The sequence below is a fragment of the Mixophyes fleayi genome, chromosome 3 (assembly GCF_038048845.1).
Source record: "Mixophyes fleayi isolate aMixFle1 chromosome 3, aMixFle1.hap1, whole genome shotgun sequence".
In the NCBI taxonomy this organism is placed as follows: domain Eukaryota; kingdom Metazoa; phylum Chordata; class Amphibia; order Anura; family Limnodynastidae; genus Mixophyes; species Mixophyes fleayi.
The window spans coordinates 68,665,518-68,685,045 of NC_134404.1; the positions used below are offsets into that span (position 1 = coordinate 68,665,518).

Below are 19,528 nucleotides of genomic sequence, written 5' to 3' on the forward strand. Positions count from 1 at the left end.
CCCCTCTCATGCCACCAAAACAGCTCTGACCCGTTGAGGCGTGGAGTCCACAAGATCTCTGCAGGTGTCCTGTGGTATCTGGCACCAAGATGGTAGCAGCGGATCCTTTAAGTTTGGTTTGATTCTGTCTCCAACCAGGTTTAAGGATCGTACAATCATGGACATCAACCTAGGAAATATCAGTGATATTTATAAGTGGTTTCAGGATAAATCTCTTATTCCAGAACTTTAGTTCTGTAGCCCGTGAACATCTTTGTTTGACATGTGTATGTTCTGTTTCCCCTATTTCTTAGATAGCCATTTTTTATGATCACTGCTATCCGCGTCTCTTTCAGAGGATGCATACATTCATTTGTAGATATTTGTTCTGTCTAATTGCACTAACCGCACATTATCCTAAAAGCTGAAGTTGACAGTAATTATTTGACAGTTCTAGTGTTGAATGTTTTACAGGGTAATTATCTATCCTTTTGTTGAGTTGATCGTGAAATTAGATTTACTGAAAGACAATTTAGCCACCCAAAAAGTCAGAATGACCTTGTTAATGTACAATTTCATCATCATCATCATCATCTATATAGCGCCACTGATTCCACAGCGCTGTACAGAGATCTCAGTCCCTGCCCCATTGGAGCTTACAGTCTAAATTCCCTAACACACACACACACACACACACACACAGACAGACAGAGAGACTAGGGTCAATTTTGATAGCAGCCAGTTAACCTACCAGTATGTTTTTGGAGTGTGGGAGGAAACCGGAGCACCCGGAGGAAACCCACGCAAACGCGGGGAGAACATAAAAACTCCACACAGATAAGGTCGGGAATTGAACTCATGACCCCAGCGCTGTGAGGCAGAAGTGCTAACCACTTAGCCACTGTGCTGCCACAATTTTCACCTTTAAAACACTTGCACACAGCCTTTGATGGGGATTAGTATTAAATTGTAACTACTGTTATTAAAACTGTGCAGTGTACTGTATGCCAGTGGAGAGCAGAATGACCCTATCCAACAACACTTGCTGTACCCTAACATGTGCACAAGATGGACAGCAAGTCTGTGATGGTGCAGTGTTAGCGATAAACATACATTTTATTGACTTGCTTTTCCAAAAGTAAAAAAACCCCAAAGCAATAAAACCTCTCTATAGTTTATAAATGTACGTAGGAATAGTTATCCGCCGCTGAGAGGCAGTGGACAGACACAGCTGGGTTTAAAGAGTGCACAACATTTCGGGGGGGGGGGGCTCCTTCACATATCTGCAGCATCACCACATATAAAATTATTATTTACAGAATTTATATCCCATACAGATAATTTTTGTCAGTTGGGGAGTGTAGCCCAGATGTATAAATACTGGCCATCGGAGGACAGACTTATATAGGGATATTCAATTGTCCGTGGGTTCGAGCGCGGAAAAACTAATACCGTTAATACGGTAATCTCTCGCTGGATTTCAGCTCGCAGCTCCCTTTTTCCGCGCAAGATTACTGTAATAACGGTAATCCTGCGCGGACCGCGAGATTTTCGGCAATCCCACGGACAATTGAATATGCCCCTTAAAGTTGGTGCTAAGCTGAATAATGTTACAATGTATTGTTGCTATTTCCAGATTGTCTCTTACATTGCAATTGGTGGATGATGTTTTAAGAAATTCTGGGCATATTGCTCAGGAAGTAAAATACTCCTCGATAATGAGATAGCAGTGTTTTATTCATGACTGGTCACCTAAACATGACTCTTCCTGACAGGTGTGTTTATATGACAGCACCAGATTATTTACCAATCATTGTTATTAATGATATCATAAAAGTACCTATTCACATAAGCAGCTGCTGCTGGCATGAGACTGACCTGATCGCAGCCATTCCTTTAATACGCTGCTGCTTATGACTGCTTGGCTCAAAATAAGGAAATAACAGACAACAACATAATGGAGATTGATTTTTCTCCCCACTTAACTGTGTTGACCATAATAACAAACAACAATCTGTGCTGTAACCTGTCTGTCCTTTTGGAAGCTAACTACCGAATTGTTGTTGTACGTCAAAGTGTGAGCTTGCACCAGCTCACTGCCTTGCTGATTCCACTCCAGTAACCATTGCCTTGTAGATAGCTGTGGAGCAGAGACTGCCGTGTTCTATGTGGACAACAGTATGTGCACCCCATATTATATGTATTATATACTTGGATATCCCTAAATCTGGGACAACTATGGGCCTGATTCATTAAGGATCTTAAATGAAGAGGATCCTTATTTCAGTCTCCTGGACAAAACCATGTTACATTGCAAGGGGTGCAAATGAGTGTTCTGTTTTGCACATAAGTTAAATACTGTTCTGTGTTTTCATGTAGCACACAAATATCAACTTTAAATTTCAGTGTACAAATAAGCTATCAAGTATTTGTGTGCTACATGAAAAAACAGGCAGTATTTAACTTATGTGCAAAACAGAACACTCATTTGCACCCCTTGCATTGTAACATGGTTTTGTCCAGGAGACTGAAATAAGGATCCTCTTCATTTAAGATCCTTAATGAATCAGGCCCTAGGTGATTTACACTTTTGGTTAATGGGATATGTGCAGTATTTTGAAAGACTTCTTTGTAATTTATTTTTGCAGTCAATTCATTTTTTTTTCATTCTGTCTGAGCAAATCTTATCTTAGTTTGACGAAGTAGAATGTTTGCATCACATACATTTAATTTTGGGCTAGATTGGAAGAGAGGGAGTGAGCTGGAGATGGACAGGCTAAAGCGATGGAGGTGTCCTAGCGAGGCAGCAAAGTTGAAAGGGAGAAGGGTGCAGCTCTGTACATTCTTCTGGGTATTTGTAATTATTGCTGGTGAATGCAGAGTATAATACAGACCGCTTGGTCTGTTCATTGTGTAATGAGCTGAACTTCATGTAGAGCTGGTATAGGCACTGACTGTGCAGGAGACCTCAAAAGCGCAAATGAATGAAAACGCTAGAGGGTTCTCTTAAAGTGTTATTTTCTTTTTATTGAGGATTGTGTGTCTTTTTTGTCACATGCTGTGGCTTCAAATACATGACAGCTTCCTAGTACCTAGTAACCACCTTTTGTTCTTTAAGAAAGGGCCCGTTGTATGAATGTAGACGTCATCGCTTGGTATTTTTGTGCACTAAAAGCATATAGAGTTAAAACTCCATTTTATATTTTTCAAGGGGCTGGAAAAACTGGGAGGAGAAAATAATCCTGGAAAATATAGACTGAGGGATACATCTAAAATTTCCCTAAACTTCAAATAAAATGAGAGTAAAACGCAAGTCAATTTGCCAATGCCCATTTACCACATTGTATTATTTTATAAAACCGTTTGCTCCATGATATAACATACTACATAAGGTAGACTTTCCATGAAATACCATATCTGTGTAGACAGTGATTGCAGTAAAATTTTAGAATTGATGGCATGGAAATTTTTGTGGATGGCCGAGAGCCCCCTAACCCCCAAACCTTTAGGGAATTTAATTTGGTTTAATTTCAGCTCTAATTTTTGATGCTTTAAACACCTATTTAGTATAATACAAATATATGCTAAGTGATGCAAGTCTATCCACTTTGTGTCCCACACCTCTCCCATATCACAGATATGCGCAGCCACACGCAGAACAGAGACTCAGAATAGCATCCCGTCTATAGATGCTGAGAATGGCTTCCAGTATGCGGAACTAGAGCAGTGCAGGACACATCAGTATATTGATCACTAGATAAAACACACACTTGTTATATAACTAGGTTCCCCCACCTAGTAACCTGATTCCAACTCCCCATTGCACCCTGAAATCTGGCTCTATCATTAAAGTACTAAAGTGTTTATTGAATACCTAACCTACCTGTGTCATAGAGGGAGGTGCTGAGAATGGCTTGGAGCAGTGATGGCTAACCTGTAACACTCCAGGTGTTGTGAAACTACAAGTCCCAGCATGCTTTGCCAGCTATCGGCTAGTTATCTACTGGCAAAGCATGCTGGGGCTTGTAGTTTCACAACACCTGGAGTGTCAAAGGTGTAGCCATCACTGGCTTGGAGCATACCCCCCATAAATATATATACTAATTCAGGACATGACCACGCCCCCTATTTTATCTGAATAAATGACATATTGATGATACATTAAGGCATTGCATATAAGTCAGTGACTAAAAACTTAGGCCTAGCTTTACTAAACTTCGGGTTTGAAAAAGTGGAGATGTTGCCTATAGCAACCAATCAGATTCTAGCTGTTATTTTGTAGAAGGTGCTAAATAAAAATAACTAGAATGTGATTGGTTGCTATAGGCAACAGCTCCACTTTTTCAAACCCGCAGTTTATTAAATATACCCCTTAGTGTTAGAACATCTGCTGTTTAAATAATAGATATAGGTTGCTGGGTTTTATTTTTTGTTTTGTTTTAGGACTTCTTGAGTTGAACTAGCTCTGTCTCACACACTTGATGTCTGCCCTGTGACAGTCCTAGGCTTACCATATGATGTAGGAGAGACACACTCAGCAGCATCAGGCAGATGTGTGGGTTCTCCATGCAAATACACATTGTAACAATAAAGCACAGTATTTCTGGAGAACCGGATTGCATCTATAAAATGTCAGTTTCATCGGAACCTTTCCTCTCCTGTATGTTTACAGTAAGTGGAAAGTAGGTCAGCCAGGCGAGTGCTGACAGGCAGATCTTCCTCCGCTAGACTAACAAGCAGCGAGTCTGAATCCTTGGTTCGGCCTGTAGCACCAGCATAGACTTGTCCACTGTAGATTAGTTTATAGCAGTGGATTTCTTAGTCTGACATATTAGCTGGAATCCTGGTACTGGTATGGTTGTAGCTGATGTCATGTCCTATTTGTCTTGGCATACTACTTTCTGTTTGGCTGTCTGTTTACAAGGCAGTATACCAACATTATGTCTTGAATTCGAGCACGCACTCATGTTCATGCTTCAATTGATTGCTACAAGCCCTCATTATTTAAACTCCTTATGCTGAGATATTAGTACTTTCTTCATAGAACGCCGTGCCACTCTTGTGCATTGCTGTTCAAACCTTACTTGGACAGGCATGAACTTCGTGGCAGGAGAAATCTATTTTAAACTCCATATATAAAGTGTATATATAAAGTATTTCCTGAAGAGACTGGTAGCTGGATGTTAAAAGCCCAGAGGTTTGTGACAGTTTTATCCCTCAGGTGATTTTCTTTTACAACATTTTGTGCTGTGTCAGTTTCTTTGGGTGACTTATGCTCTGTCCCAAGTAAAATGTGTACTTTTGTTTTTGAGCTCTCATTTGGTAGCATTGCATTTAGGTGCAGCATATAATATAAACTGTATTAGGGAAAAAATAGGCAAATATGAAAAACGTCACCTATTCATGATTCCCATAGTTAGTTATTTTCACACAATGAATTCGACCAACAAAGTTGACACCATATTGGAATAACACATATATGTAATAGATTTTTGCTCTACATATGTGCTGTAATATACTGTAAGTGTATATTTTGTCTATGGGAGGGGTGTGTTTATTTCATTTTTTTTACTTTTACTTTTTTTCATATCCTATAGGGGAAAAATATTTTGACTTGGGTATTAATATGCTGTATAACATGTCAGATATCCTAAGCCTATGTTAGAGCATGTTAACACATCCTTTAGCACTACGGGCACTCTTCCTCCAACCCCATTAATGCCAAAACTGTCATTAACAACAACCCCGAGCATCCTGTATGTAAACCAGATTCCCCACTGATTGCGATTGAGAATGGTGAGAGGTCTGTTCTTGCAGCACCGTGGAAGCATCAGTGTCACTGGTGTAATGGTGGATCTGATCCAGATCTCCTTCTCTGCATTGAAAGGGTTGCACCATCTTCTGTGCAACATTAATTTCATGCCTTACCTGTTTTATTACACTTGTATTATAGTTTGCTGTATTTACCTTTTCTTTATATATTGTAATGCTCCACCTCCTCTAAAAATCCCCCATAGCGACTTCCACCTACTGTTTCCGATGTTCTCCATTGGTTATATAGAGGAGTCTGGTAATTATCTGAGGGGGAATATTTGAAATCTACAGGGTTAATGACTGAGTAGAGACTTTGAAACAGTCACAGCAGTAGAAAAATATGGAAGAGAACTTGGACATTTCCGTAAAAGATCTGATGGAAGTCTAGTCTGCTTTATTTGCACATTGTTACGTGGTATGTTGGAACTTGCCTACACTTTTTTTCTCCTTTTTGGTTTCCGTTCTGTATTAGTCTGTGCTGTATTAGTCTGTGCTGTATTAGTCTGTGCTGTATTAGTCTGTTTCATTTACATTTTAAAATAACAAAATGCATATAGAAACATAGGTCCCTGTGTACTCCTTGTTCCCTTTGTAGCCCACCAAAATGATGGTGTATAACCAATTGTCCATGTCATGCACTCATGCCAAAATGCATCCCTCACACCGAATGCACAAGGTCCCAAATCTACAAGTAACTGCTCCATTTCAACACCGTTTGTCCACTCTCGCCCCACCAAATCCTCACCCACCCTATAGATTGCGCCTTGCATTGGTCTGCAGACACGTATACTTTTCTATGTTTCTGGTCCTTGTAACTTTGTCAGTTTTTGGGAAAAGTACTCATTTGCTAGTTACATTTTGGGGTAAATTTCAGGGGTTGCTTCAAAGAAGCTTTGTGGAATTCTGTTACTTATTTTGCTCATTGTTTCATATGTAATGCCAATACAATAAATACATCTATAAAAATTAAAAGGAAACTCCTTCCTGACCCAAAGAAAGCCATATAAAACTTTCTTTGCGTAACAAAAAAAATGTAAGTCATTCCCAGTGCAACCGACGGATCCTCAGAATAGTTGTGAAGTGACTCAGTGGTTATAGGACCTCCAGGCAGAGATTAACTCTGTGTTAAACCTCCCTCTTCCCATATAGTAGAGATGTTTAAACCAACCTGTTTCTCAGACTGATTTTCGATTGTGCTAACCTTCAGAAGGACCACCCCTTACCCTTATTCTCAGTAATAAGGTAAAACAATACGTTTAATCAGAGATGCCTATCAGAAGGCAATTAATACAAGTGTTAAAAGCTATAACAAACAAATCTGAGCAGAAAGCAGGTAGGAGCTGGGGGGCCACAGGTGAAGACTTGGAGGGCCGCCTTTTAGACCATGTGTATGAGTCCATTTGCAGATGGGTAGAAGCTTTACATTTATACATTTTAACGGTTTTGTTCTTTTTTTAATGGGAGACCTCAAATATGAACTTCTATCACAGTCGTGTTCGCAGATCAAATAATTTAAATAGTGTTTAAACATAAAAATATTTAAAAATACATTGTAATGGGAACAGCGAATGGATGATGCAAACTACGAATATAAGCTGCAAATTCAAATGGGTGTCCACTAGCTATTGTACCGCAGACATGTTCCATTGTACGGGTGAAACTGAATCGACTTTCAAACAAGTTCAAAAAGTTAGAACTTTTTCTTCATTACTACTTTACCATATAGTAGAACAGGGTTGGTTCCAGTGCTGGAATCATCATCATCATCAGCTATTTATATAGCGCCACTAATTCTGCAGCGCTGTACAGAGAACTAACTGGCATCAGTCCAGAGATACTCTCCCTTGCTAATTCTTCTCCAAACACGACAATCCAGAGGTTACTGAATATAAACTGTGCTCTGCAAGGTTTCCAGACAGCAGCTGATTGGACAATGTGGAGGCTTCAGTCTTGCGATCACAAGGCTTAGTTTTTATAGTGGAGACACAATTTACTGATCTAGTTAAACAAAAAAAAGCAAAACACAATGGGCCTGAGTCATTAAGGCAAGTAAGACAAAAAAAGGTTAAATGTTCTCTGGGACAAAAACATGTTACAATGCAATGGGTGCAAATTAGTTTATTATTTTGCACATAAGTTAAATACTGGCTGTTTTTTCATGTAGCACACAAATATTTGATAGCTATATTTTTACATGTAAATATAAAGTTGATTTAAGACATGTCCTACCCAAACTATAAATCTGTCCCCACATTTTAAATTTACCTCCCCCTCCAATGCAACATGGTTTTGCTCAGATGCAAAGTTACTCCTTTTTTATGCTTTGCTCTCCTTAATGATTCAGGCCCAACAAGTACAATATGGTAGCCGACCAAGTTAACGGGATATAAAGCTTTATAAACCTAATAGAACAAGTATTGAAGGACTGACTGATCTGAAGCAAGGTAAAGATATAACAATTCAGTCAGCGCAGATGTATATTTATAAAACTGGGTGCAGGCTAGACTTACTAAATCATTTACTGACACAAAAGTACATTTGACACATGACTGTTCTTTCTGCGTCATTTTGTGCACTAGTTGCAAGTGTATGACTGCTGTAAAACAAATAAATACAGTACTATAAATATGCTTTGTTAAATAAATGTCTTATGTGTTGGATCCAGTTGAATCCAGCAAAGAATTCCATAACAGAATGAAGTCAAGCTGAGTCTTTACAACCTAGATATTTTTTAAACAAAAATAGTGTTGAAACACTGACCTTGAGGTAAGCAAATAACTAAATTGCTGAGCCCAAGGATAGGAAATAAAAAGAGCACTGACAGCATATTTATCTGTTTATAAAGTCAGTGTGGTCAGACTAAACAAGTTATTGGTGGTGGTGATGATGATCATTCATCTAACTATGGTACAGTAAGCAATCGGGTGAGGTGTAACGTGTGAATATACCACGTTTTCTGGCCTCATTCTACCCACTTCACGCTGGCTGGCCACCCACGGGTGCCTTACTATGCCAGGGAAGCCTACCCAGTACCTTCTAAGGTTCTTATTAGTCACTCAGGTAAATGCAGTTAGAAAAGTGCAACAGTACATTTATTGTAATAAAAACAATAAATAAATGCCAGGCAGGTTTATCACATTATCTGTCCTTTATCCCACTAAGGAGTTAGTCACCTGGCTGTCCAGACTTGACGACCCGTGGATCTGCAAATGTATTTCACTGGTAGAGAACGGCAACTCTAAACCCAGCCAGCCTGCAGCTTCCAGTCCAAGAATGACTATCTCCTCCCCCCTGGAGTGGATCCTTATAGCTAGGGTCTAATTTCCACAGTGTTTTCACCTCCCTGGGCAAACCCCTGGGTCTACCCTTTTTAACCATTGGTGGGTACTGTATCAGGGGTTTGGAGGGGGAGGGGAGATGAGCTGTACGTCCACAGAAGGTTCCCTGCTGGGCTCTAGACAAAATGTCTGAACTAGCTATGTTTAGAGCAATGGATACTAATTGGCCTTCCCCCTCACCTGTTTCCTGCAATATGATACTTGCCCATAACCCACCTGGCTTCACTTTAAGGACAATGACTAACAGCTTCTATGCAATATCAACAATATACATATTTACAATAAGCTACAATGTCCCCTTATCCACATGTAATTAGACACTGCAGTGGTATTCTGTTGAACTGGGGAACAAAAGCAAGGGCTATAAAAAGTACATGCTATAATCCACATTTTGGGAGAAACAAGGTACAGGCTGGTTAGGGTGATATTAATACCTCATTTCACCACAACATGCATCAGACAGTGTTGGCTTTCTTGGAACGGATTTGAATCTTTGGGCTCCTGACTCATTTTGATTTTCAGAGCTATTTGGGATAAATTTCAATAACTGTTTTACTGCACCCAAATGGAATCCGCACGGTATCTTCTGTAGACCGAGTAAATATCATGCCACGTGGTTGCTCTAGCTTTGTTTAAAAACTAGTGGCGAAGGTAGGGCACATGTAAACCTTTACCAGTGCCCATGGCAGTGCCCAAATAATACATTTCCTTTGGAAAGAAGTGGAGGATTTACACAAAGGCACCAGGTTAGTCCTTTCCCACTAGATGCTAACTGGTCCATTTCTAGTTATATAGACCATGGCATTTATTGCTACATGACGGTTGGCAGCAAGTGGGTCTCTTTGGTCCCAGCAACAGTCTCTAAAGCAAGGTTTCCCAAACTCAGTCCTCACAGCCCCCTAACAGTGCATGTTTTTCATATCTCCTTGCTGTAGCACAGGTGTATTCATTACTGACTGACACATTGTAACAGATCCACAGGTGGTACTCATTATTTCACTTGTCACCTGGAAAACCTGCACTGTTGGGGGTCCATGAGAACTGGGTTTGGGTAACCTTGCTCTATAGCATATCTACACTTTCTCCATTTAAGACTATACACCAGGAAACCGCAAGAACAATCCTGTATGTTCATCTGAGCCAATTCATTTTACATTGACGAGTGGGAATTGCAAAGAGCACAATGTTTTCAACGCCTTGTTTAGGTGCAAGACATTTAACAACATGTAGCAATGTGCGTAGTTTTATAGTCAACTTCATTGACGATCAATTGCCATTAAAAAGTGCATTAATGGGCTTAAATCCACACTGTATTAACAATATGAACAGTGGTTAATAGGTGGTACCACGTCAAAGGAAATGTGTTACAATATTGAATATATTTATAATTCTTAATAACAAACATAATTACTAATAGCCATTATAGGGAAACCCCTTATTTAATGTTTTAGGTATCCTAAAAACTTTTCTAGACTGCAACAGTAAATATATTGCAAAATCCATAGCTACAATAATACATCTTTATAATCTTAGCATGTATATTTATTACTTTTTACATATAACATGCTATTAAATGTGATCCTTAATGTGATACACCTGCTTACAAATATGTTCCTGGTGATCACTCTGTATGTGAAGTACACCCAATTGTATAGCTCTCTTATTAGAAACTAACTGCATCAATGAATAGATTGTTGTTATTTGAAATTCTTGTTTTTAAAGTTAATTAGGTGACAGTGTGTTGTCTTTTGTACAACATTTTGATTGCCTGCTTGGTATATAGAGTACATAATAGACTAATTCTTTTGGGTGTAGTTTGACAAACGAGTAGATATATATATATATATATAGATATATATATATATATATAGATATATATATATATATATATATATATATATATATATATATATATATATATATATATATATATATATATATATATATATATATATATATATGCTGGTAATGTGTTTTGGATTGAAGCCTGCTGATGCACTTTGTAATGGTAATTGCTAGATAATCAAGATGACTATAAAATAATGCATATTGCACCATGTTGTTAATTATTCTTGCATCTGAAGAAGGGGGTGGAGCTGCCTGGAAATTTGTGCTCTTAGTGGTTCGAGGGAAAATAAAGTAGCTCAGATTAGCATAAAAGACTTGGGGCTAGATATACTAAGCTGCGGGTTTGAAAAAGTGGGGATGTTGCCTATAGCAACCAATCAGATTCTAGCTGTCATTTTGTAGAATGTACAAAATAAATGAAAGCTGGAATCCGATTGGTTGCTATAGGCAACATCCCCACTTTTTCAAACCCGCAGCTTAGTAAATTTAGCCCTTGGAGTTATGCACAAGAGGTGTTCTAAAAGCAAAATAATGAATGTGAGATTTAGGTTTAATTTTATATATAGTTTTAATATTTCTCTACTGGTGATGATGCTTTAAGAATAGAAACCATTTGCAGAGACTTAGCCAAAAGAGATACTTTTCTTTATACTCGAATCTCATAAAGTGCTATAATGCATTTATGTAAATAGTTTGCTTTGTTTTATTAAAAGTTGTTAATAAAAACAAATAAAAACAAACGTCCTTTAAACTAAACACTGCAAGGTACATGCGGTGCTTTATACACTTGTCGTCGACACCCATGAATACTTTGCATCTGAGTAGTGATGAAGCTCAGCAATCTATAAGTCAGGGAAGTGTAGATTGCTGGCTCTATTCGCTGCCCTTCCCTGTATGTTTACTTGATATGACTGAGATATTACAAGTCTCTTGAAGAACGTGGCTAAAGTGGGTTTATCTAAGATCCATGGTCGCCCAATAGGGATCTCGGGCATGAAGATATAGAGTTATCAATAGAACATGGAAGGGTGGAAGGTGAGGCTGAAGTTGGTTCTTACAGGCAGCGGGTCTCACGCAGTCAAGGTTGTCATTTTAAAAATCCATTGACAAGCCTATAATGTTCTGCTAGGGTGCAGGCAGGGCCGGATTTCCCACTAGGCAACCTAGGCAATTGCCTAGGGCCCAGCGGTCCCCAGAGGGCCCTCCCAGGGCCGGCGGTGAAACCACCCTTTAAAAATGGACCGCTACTTATGGGCCAGTGCTATGTGCTTGCCCCCCCAGGCTAAAGTCTGCCAGCCCCTGAATAGTGGTATATGTTATGCTAAAAAACTATAGTGCTATGGATTTTTTCAGGGAGGAGGCCCCAAACCAGTATCTTGCCTAGGGCCCCATGAGGTCTAAATCCAGCTCTGGGTGCAGGTGCTGATTCGGAGCACTGTGGAGATAAAGTACCGGTACTGTTCTATTTCACTGTATGGACATTATTGCAGTTTTATCTTTATAAGACCAAGCAATGGTCAGTTCTGTGAATGGGTATATGCAAATATCTATAGTACAGTGATGGAAGGAAAAAATATTATTACAAATGAATTGTCTTTGCAGAATGCATTTATATCAATCTGTGTATTTACATTTCTCAGATCTACACATAAAATTATAATACACCCACATTAAACAGGGTTTATTTCCTCTTTGAAATATTTTACAGTTGTATTTTGGAATTCATACAAACAAAGGAAGCAGAAGTAGTGCAGTTTGATAACCGCTGATTTTTGGTTTCAGGACTGTCCCTATTTTTCAGTCTATGATCTTTTGCACTCACCTTGAATTTGTGCGGTGTGGTTAAATAAATACTGTAAAGTAGGAACTGTGTTTTCAGTCTGTCCTTTATATTTCTTTTCCCTGTACCAGCTCAGAGTCCCAATGCAGACAAAGTACTTTGCATATTGATCATTATACAGGTCTGTGGGGAACTGTGGGATGAAAGTGATTACAATCAATGCTTTATGTACTAATAGGAAGTCATTTTGGCTCTTCAATAAATTAAGCCTCAGGGTTCGTTGTCGGAGTAATGGAGCTGAAGCTCATTTTGTACTAGTAGATATTCTACGGATCAACTATTTATTACAGATGGATATGAGCAGCCCCAGGAAACATCAGCTCATTACAGATTTCTTCTGCGTTGTTGGTGTATGTGTTACAGGGCCATTAAGAAATATAGTCCGCTATAAACCGTCCTTCTGTTGACTTCTCTCACGTGACCTAGTAGACTATTGTACAGTGCTTTTTGCTCTTAGTCTGTGTTCCATGGAATAGCAAGTGGTTTATGTCTCCTCATCTTAAGGGGAAAGGATCATAGGGCACAGCTTTGACTCTCACATGGTTCCATATTATATGCTTGTTATGTACTCCTTGTACAAATCATGTTCAATATGCAAATTAGTATAATGTACCAGGCTCTCTGGTCACTATGATGCTAGTCTCCAGGGCAGTCACTGTTTCTCATCTTCACTCTTCCTCCAGGGTTTTGTGAACTTCTTTACTCATCCACACACTCAATTTGACAGCAAGTAGCTCAGACTAAATCGTTGGAGGTGCAAAGTCACAGAAATGTTGTCAGCCGCAGGAAGCAGTTGTATTCCTCAGAACTCCTATAGTGTTATGTTTGACAAATAACTTAAGTATTAAGTAGTATAGAAAAGCAGGTGGTAACTGTGGATTACTCATGTGCCAAGGCAGGGGAGGATACTTACTAAGACAATGCAGAATAAAATGACCAGAGGTCGTCTTTTTGCATATACTTGCATTCCTGCCATTCCACAAGTCATGGTTGTACACGTGAGACTGACCCTCAGGCAGAGATATTAAAGCATTAGCACGACAGCGCATTGCAATAGTAGCCAACAGCAAGTCTGTTCCTAGGGACAGGAGCTGGTGCATTTCTAAGGACCCTGTCCCCCTGAGGAATACGGTGTTCCATTTACTTCTGCTGCCTCTTACTGCCCATCTTGCATCCTAGGGCTCAGCCTGATTAGACCCCCTAGTCTCGGGCTTCACCCTCTGTGCTCCAGTTTTATGGGGTAATCTTTACTTTGTCCTCGTGTGTTTACGTTTCCACAAGTGGTATCATACAGCACTCAGGTCATGCTGTTCTCCTGCCCTTGTTGTTTGAGCTGCCAATACCGATCCGCAAGTTTCCGCAATCAACATTCTTTTGTTTCTACCAAAGTACAGTGTCACGAGATGATTGCATTAATGACTGGGGGAAAACAGTAATTATTTCTGTACCTGTTCAGCCCATCCTATTAAAGGAAAGGCATCATCGATTTGGACTTGTGTCTAATGGATCATTAAGGAACTACTGGCATTGTTTTGTTAACTCCTGAAGGATGGAGTACTTTGTAGCTTGGTGAGCAGACCATTCCGTGTTTTTACTGTTTACGGGATAAACAACCGAGATCACAGACAGACCATGCTTTTTGGTAGCATTTTAAATAAATGTGTATTTTTTGGGATTCTGAAAACTGAAAAAATATACTTTATATTCAGGATTATTATCATATAATCATGGAAGAGTATGCAGAAGTACTGGAAACAAATGAATGAGAGTAAACAAACTGATTTAATTGTTCCTGTTTGTGTATGTAATAATTGCTTTATGTGTTTGGACAGGTCATTTCATTTGCATATACATGTGTATTCCTTTCTTGCAGATACCATTAATATACACCTGCTGAATCTCTCTCTGGGACCGTGTTTGCTGCTCTGCACAAATAACTATTAGAAATGTTGGGAAGTACGGAAAGCTGGAACTATATGGCCTGAAGAGAAGGCAAAGCCAGATGCAAACTGTAAGTCTGAATATTGACTCCTTTAAAACTTTACAGTGACATACAAAGAATGTAAATCACTAGTGGCAGGATGGAAGTCATTCATAATCCTAAAATGTTTAATGTTGTTGTCACTGATGTATGCCACTGCTCTTACCACCTACATGCAGTGTTCCAAGTGCGTTAGACTTTAACGTCCGTATATATATGCGAATGGGGAAGCTACGGTGGCTGAGGAATCAGTGATTGCCTGCTTCAATGTGAATGGTATGAATAGAGCGACAGTGTGCTGATCAGAGGTGTAGTGTACTTGTTTATAGTTAGTTAGGAATATTGGGATGAAGTTGGTTGACTACTGACTGAAACTGAATAATTTACTGGATTACATATGATCTTTTGGTATTTCCTGTGTGTGATCTCTCATCACTTGTAGATCTTTGCATGTTTTTTCTAAATGAAGTTATGCAGTTTTAATTTTGAATAACATCTAGGCAGATACTCTTTTAAGGCAAGATAGTCCTACTTACAGTGGGTGGGGTAATACAGCTTCCATGACAAGAGTGGCCAACCAGACGAGGAGTCAAAAGTTATCTATAGTTACCGCAAAGGCCCAAATATATACATATACACAGTATAAACACACATATACATAATGCACACGTACATTATGACATATTTTACAATATCTTGCTAAGTGAATAAGAAAATATCCAATGTGAGGGAACGGTGTCTACCAAGGGAGAACAGCCTACCGAGTGTCCCTGTATGTGGGTAAATACTTACACCCAGGCAGACATCCAACTTAACCAGTGGTAGCTTCTATTAATGGAACAGCAACAACAGGCACAAAACCAACATATGTACAGGAGTAACAATTACACGTAAGCACAATGGACACTAGAGTAGAACATATATTACAATACCAGTCCTATTATGGCCACCTTGGGTAATTCGACTATAGGCTTAGGCTTTCCTGGGAGTGCGAATCCTCAGTGACTGCCAGCAGGGCAGCGGTCCAGCTTCACTGTCACCTCGCTTTTGGCGAGCACACAGATTCACAAGACTTTGGTGTAATTTATCCAAAGGAAGAGGAACAAGGGTCCTCGCAGTCCTTCTTCCGATCTCCGTCTTCTGTCATCCTGATCTTTCCTCCGTCAACCCTCTGACACTCCACTGCTCTATCTTATACCCACAGAATAGCCTCAGGCTCTAGGGGTGTGTTGACTGTCTGCTGTGTCTTAGGATATTAAGGCATAGGAATACAATGTACGTTTCCTAATTAAGGTGCTTAAAGCAGACACAGAAAGCCACCATGTCTGGCTTGTGAATACACTACTTAACATTATCTCGTTTGCCTACAGATGTAGCTAAAAGCACCAAATTACAGTTCCTTATTTTTAGCCTGTGACCTGTGGTTAACTAGCAATGTAAATAGCAGGGCCAAATATACACAATCTATATAAATAGTTACAGCATAATGTAATGGGGACTATACACTCCATTATGTTTTAAACATAACACTTGCCTGACTAGATTTTAACAGAGGAGGGGACACTACCCCTAGCTAGATCTCCTGCTGTTTAGGTAAACAAAGATAGCTTCTGTTATACAATAGTCTGGTCTACCTGATATATAATTGTTGATGTATTGTTTCTGCAGACCTAGAATACACATAGACTTAGTCTGAGGGCTTCCTATTGTTTACTTATGCCAACAGAGTAACATGAATACCTCACCTACAGTGTAATAGATAATATGACACAATCTCATATATTACCAATCTTAAAGCTAATATTCAAACACAGTATGGGGGTGAGCACAGACATGCTATGGGAATGAAAGCACACATACTGAATACACAGTCATAATGTGTGCTAGGGCAGACCCTCCAGGGGGATATGGGGATAAAAATAAAAGTACATGCTCAACGTATTATCCAACATTGCTAAAATTTACAGATTAATTACCAAATCAGCACAGCTCTTACCTTGCTGCTGTGTCCAGCGGAGGAGGGTTCAAAGGGCCTGAGTCATTAGAGAAAGTAGGCAAAACAAAAAGGAGTAAATGTTCTCTGGGACAAACTATGTTTCAATACAAGGGATGTAAATTAGTTTATTATTTTGCACATTAGTTAATGGCTGTTTTTCATCTAACACGCAAATAAACGGCCAACATGACCCTCAGTCCTCTTCACATGCCACTTACATAACCATCAGACCTTACCCACATGCCATCAAACCTAACCAAATGTCCCTTGCATACCCATCGGACCTCAACACATGCCCCTTTCATGCCTGTCTGACCTCACCACATGCCCCTTACATTCCCATCAGACCTCACATGCCACCAAACTTAACCAAATGTCCCTTGCATGCCCATCATCATACCTCCCAACATGCCATCAGATCTACTCACATGTCCTTTACATCAACATTAGACCTCCCCACATGGCCATCACACCACTCCACATATGATAAAATATCACCACATGCCGCTTACATGCCCATCAGCATCGCCACCTGCCATCAGACAACCCCACGTGCACCTTATGCCAATCAAAACACGCCAAATGCCAACAGACCACCACACTTTCCATCACATCTCCCCAGATGCCATCAGATCTCCTTATTTGCTGCTTAGTCTCTTCACGTGCCATTAGATCTTACATGCCTGTTAACCCAGAACACACATCTGCAATCTTGCTTCAGATCAATTTAAACCCCTGATGCGCATACAAATTCATGTGTACACACCTACACAATTTACCGTCAGATCTGTGATCGTCATATCTCATAACCATCTTCTAAAAAGATCGTGACTCTGTACATAGTCTACAGATATCTGCCTACACTGCTGAATGTGAGTGTGTACACACGTCCACATTTACCTGACATTGTTCCATCGTTGATCATGATTTTTAGGAACTTTATAAAACCAAATCAACAGATGCAATGTGTTTTGGTTCGATAAAACATGATCATGGGAGCGTACATACTCTTGAAATATCTGACCAAACAGTCATTAATCGTGTGATCTGCACGATAATTGCATCAGTGTGTACCCAGCTTTACCTGTTAACTCCCAGACTCCCGCTGGAGCCCGCACAGAGAAAGGAAGGAGAGGACCACACACTCTCCGCCTCCTTCCCTGATTGGATAATTGTTGGCATTGTGACCTCTCTGCATTGTGCAGAGGAGGTCACATGACACGCTCCTGGTCAAGTCGAGCATCCGGTCATGTTTCCAGTCAGGAGCCACATTTTAAAGCTCAAAGAGCCGGATGTGGCCATCATGTTCTATGACCTTATCCTTTATTATAATGTCTTGCCGATCAAACAGCAAAGTTTTGATGATTACAAATGCACTACATTTATTTTTAATATAGGAAAAATACATTATGCTGACCATTTTACCACTATTCTGTTTGTATCGTGCATTTGCAGTGCATAGATTTCATGATGTTCTTCTGTCCTAAACAGAATCAAATCTTACTGAATGGCTAAAATGAAATCTGCATAGTGTTTTATATAGACTTATATTCAAACGTGAATAAAGGTTGATTCCCATTCCTGCAGGCTGCCTTTTAAGTCCTCTGAACTTTTCCAGAGCTTGCACACTTTCTTCTAACTACTATACGAATCTGGCCTGGAACATACTTGCTTTGTTATAATGTAATGGACTAAGGAATGTTCCTATAAATCGCTGCACAGACTTACTGGAAGGGAAGCTGAAATCCTGGTTTAGATGCCAGAAACTAATTCATGTGTGGAGTGTTCTACAGTACTGCTTGAAATACTCTCCGATGGGGGGCGGTGCAGCGCAGCACTCTCCAATGGGGGCATTGCAGTGCCTCAAGGGGCCGATAGATGCATTGTAGTGAGGGTGATGTGTAATATATTTAATGTTCCCCATTTATTTATTTATTTTATTGTGTTATTTTGTACATAGAAAACACCTCGTAATAACGGCAGATTATAATTCTATTCTTATGCTTATAGTAGACATTTTACCAAAATTACCTACCGAGTAGATTGATTTGGAATGCATTTTTTGGGTGAAACCGTACAATTCATCTCAAGTCCTCTAAGTGTGGATTTGTATACTGCATATATCTATTACATGAAGGTATTGTGCATTAGACATTGTTTTTGTGTTTCTTAATATTTCTCCATAAGCGAAAATTTAATTTCTGTATTAAATGGTCTTGTGAGGTAAAACTAGATCTAGTGTCTCCAGGTTCATACCCCTCCCCCCATCCCACCCAACCACAGGCTGAGAATTAATAATTTTTGCACCTATAGTCCAGCAAATGCTTAATAAGACAGAATATATTGAGTGTTTTCCATTCTCCCATAGATTGCTATCCACCTATGCCAGGTATTTGCTGTGTTTAACACTTCTGCATGTCGTAAGCTTAGAACATTCCGTGTCTTTTCTCTTCCTCTAACGCTGTAAACTGTTTTCAACAGTGGTGTAAATCCTTAATAATAAAAAAAAAAAAAAAGTGCCAGGCCTATACCATTGAGGACCGCGTAGGTACCTGTGGATAGAGAGGCTGCAAAATGATAGTTCTTCATTGTTCATTATTTATAAAGAGAAAACACGCAGTTCATGGTTACACACATCATCAGTACACTCCTGCTATATGCAGTATCCCTTCATTCTTAAAATGTAAATTTCAAGACTACATCCTATGATAAAAAATAAACATTGGGTAGAC

General features: G+C 39.5%; 1 protein-coding gene across 1 annotated transcript in view; it reads left to right on the forward strand.

The window, feature by feature from the left end:
• LOC142143139 (phosphatidylinositol 4,5-bisphosphate 3-kinase catalytic subunit beta isoform-like) overlaps nt 1-19,528 on the forward strand; it is a gene marked incomplete at its 3' end in the record, with an annotated part of 90,004 nt that overhangs the window by 15,866 nt on the left and 54,610 nt on the right. The window contains exon 2 of the mRNA XM_075200851.1: nt 14,693-14,830. The remainder of the gene's footprint in view (nt 1-14,692; nt 14,831-19,528) is intronic.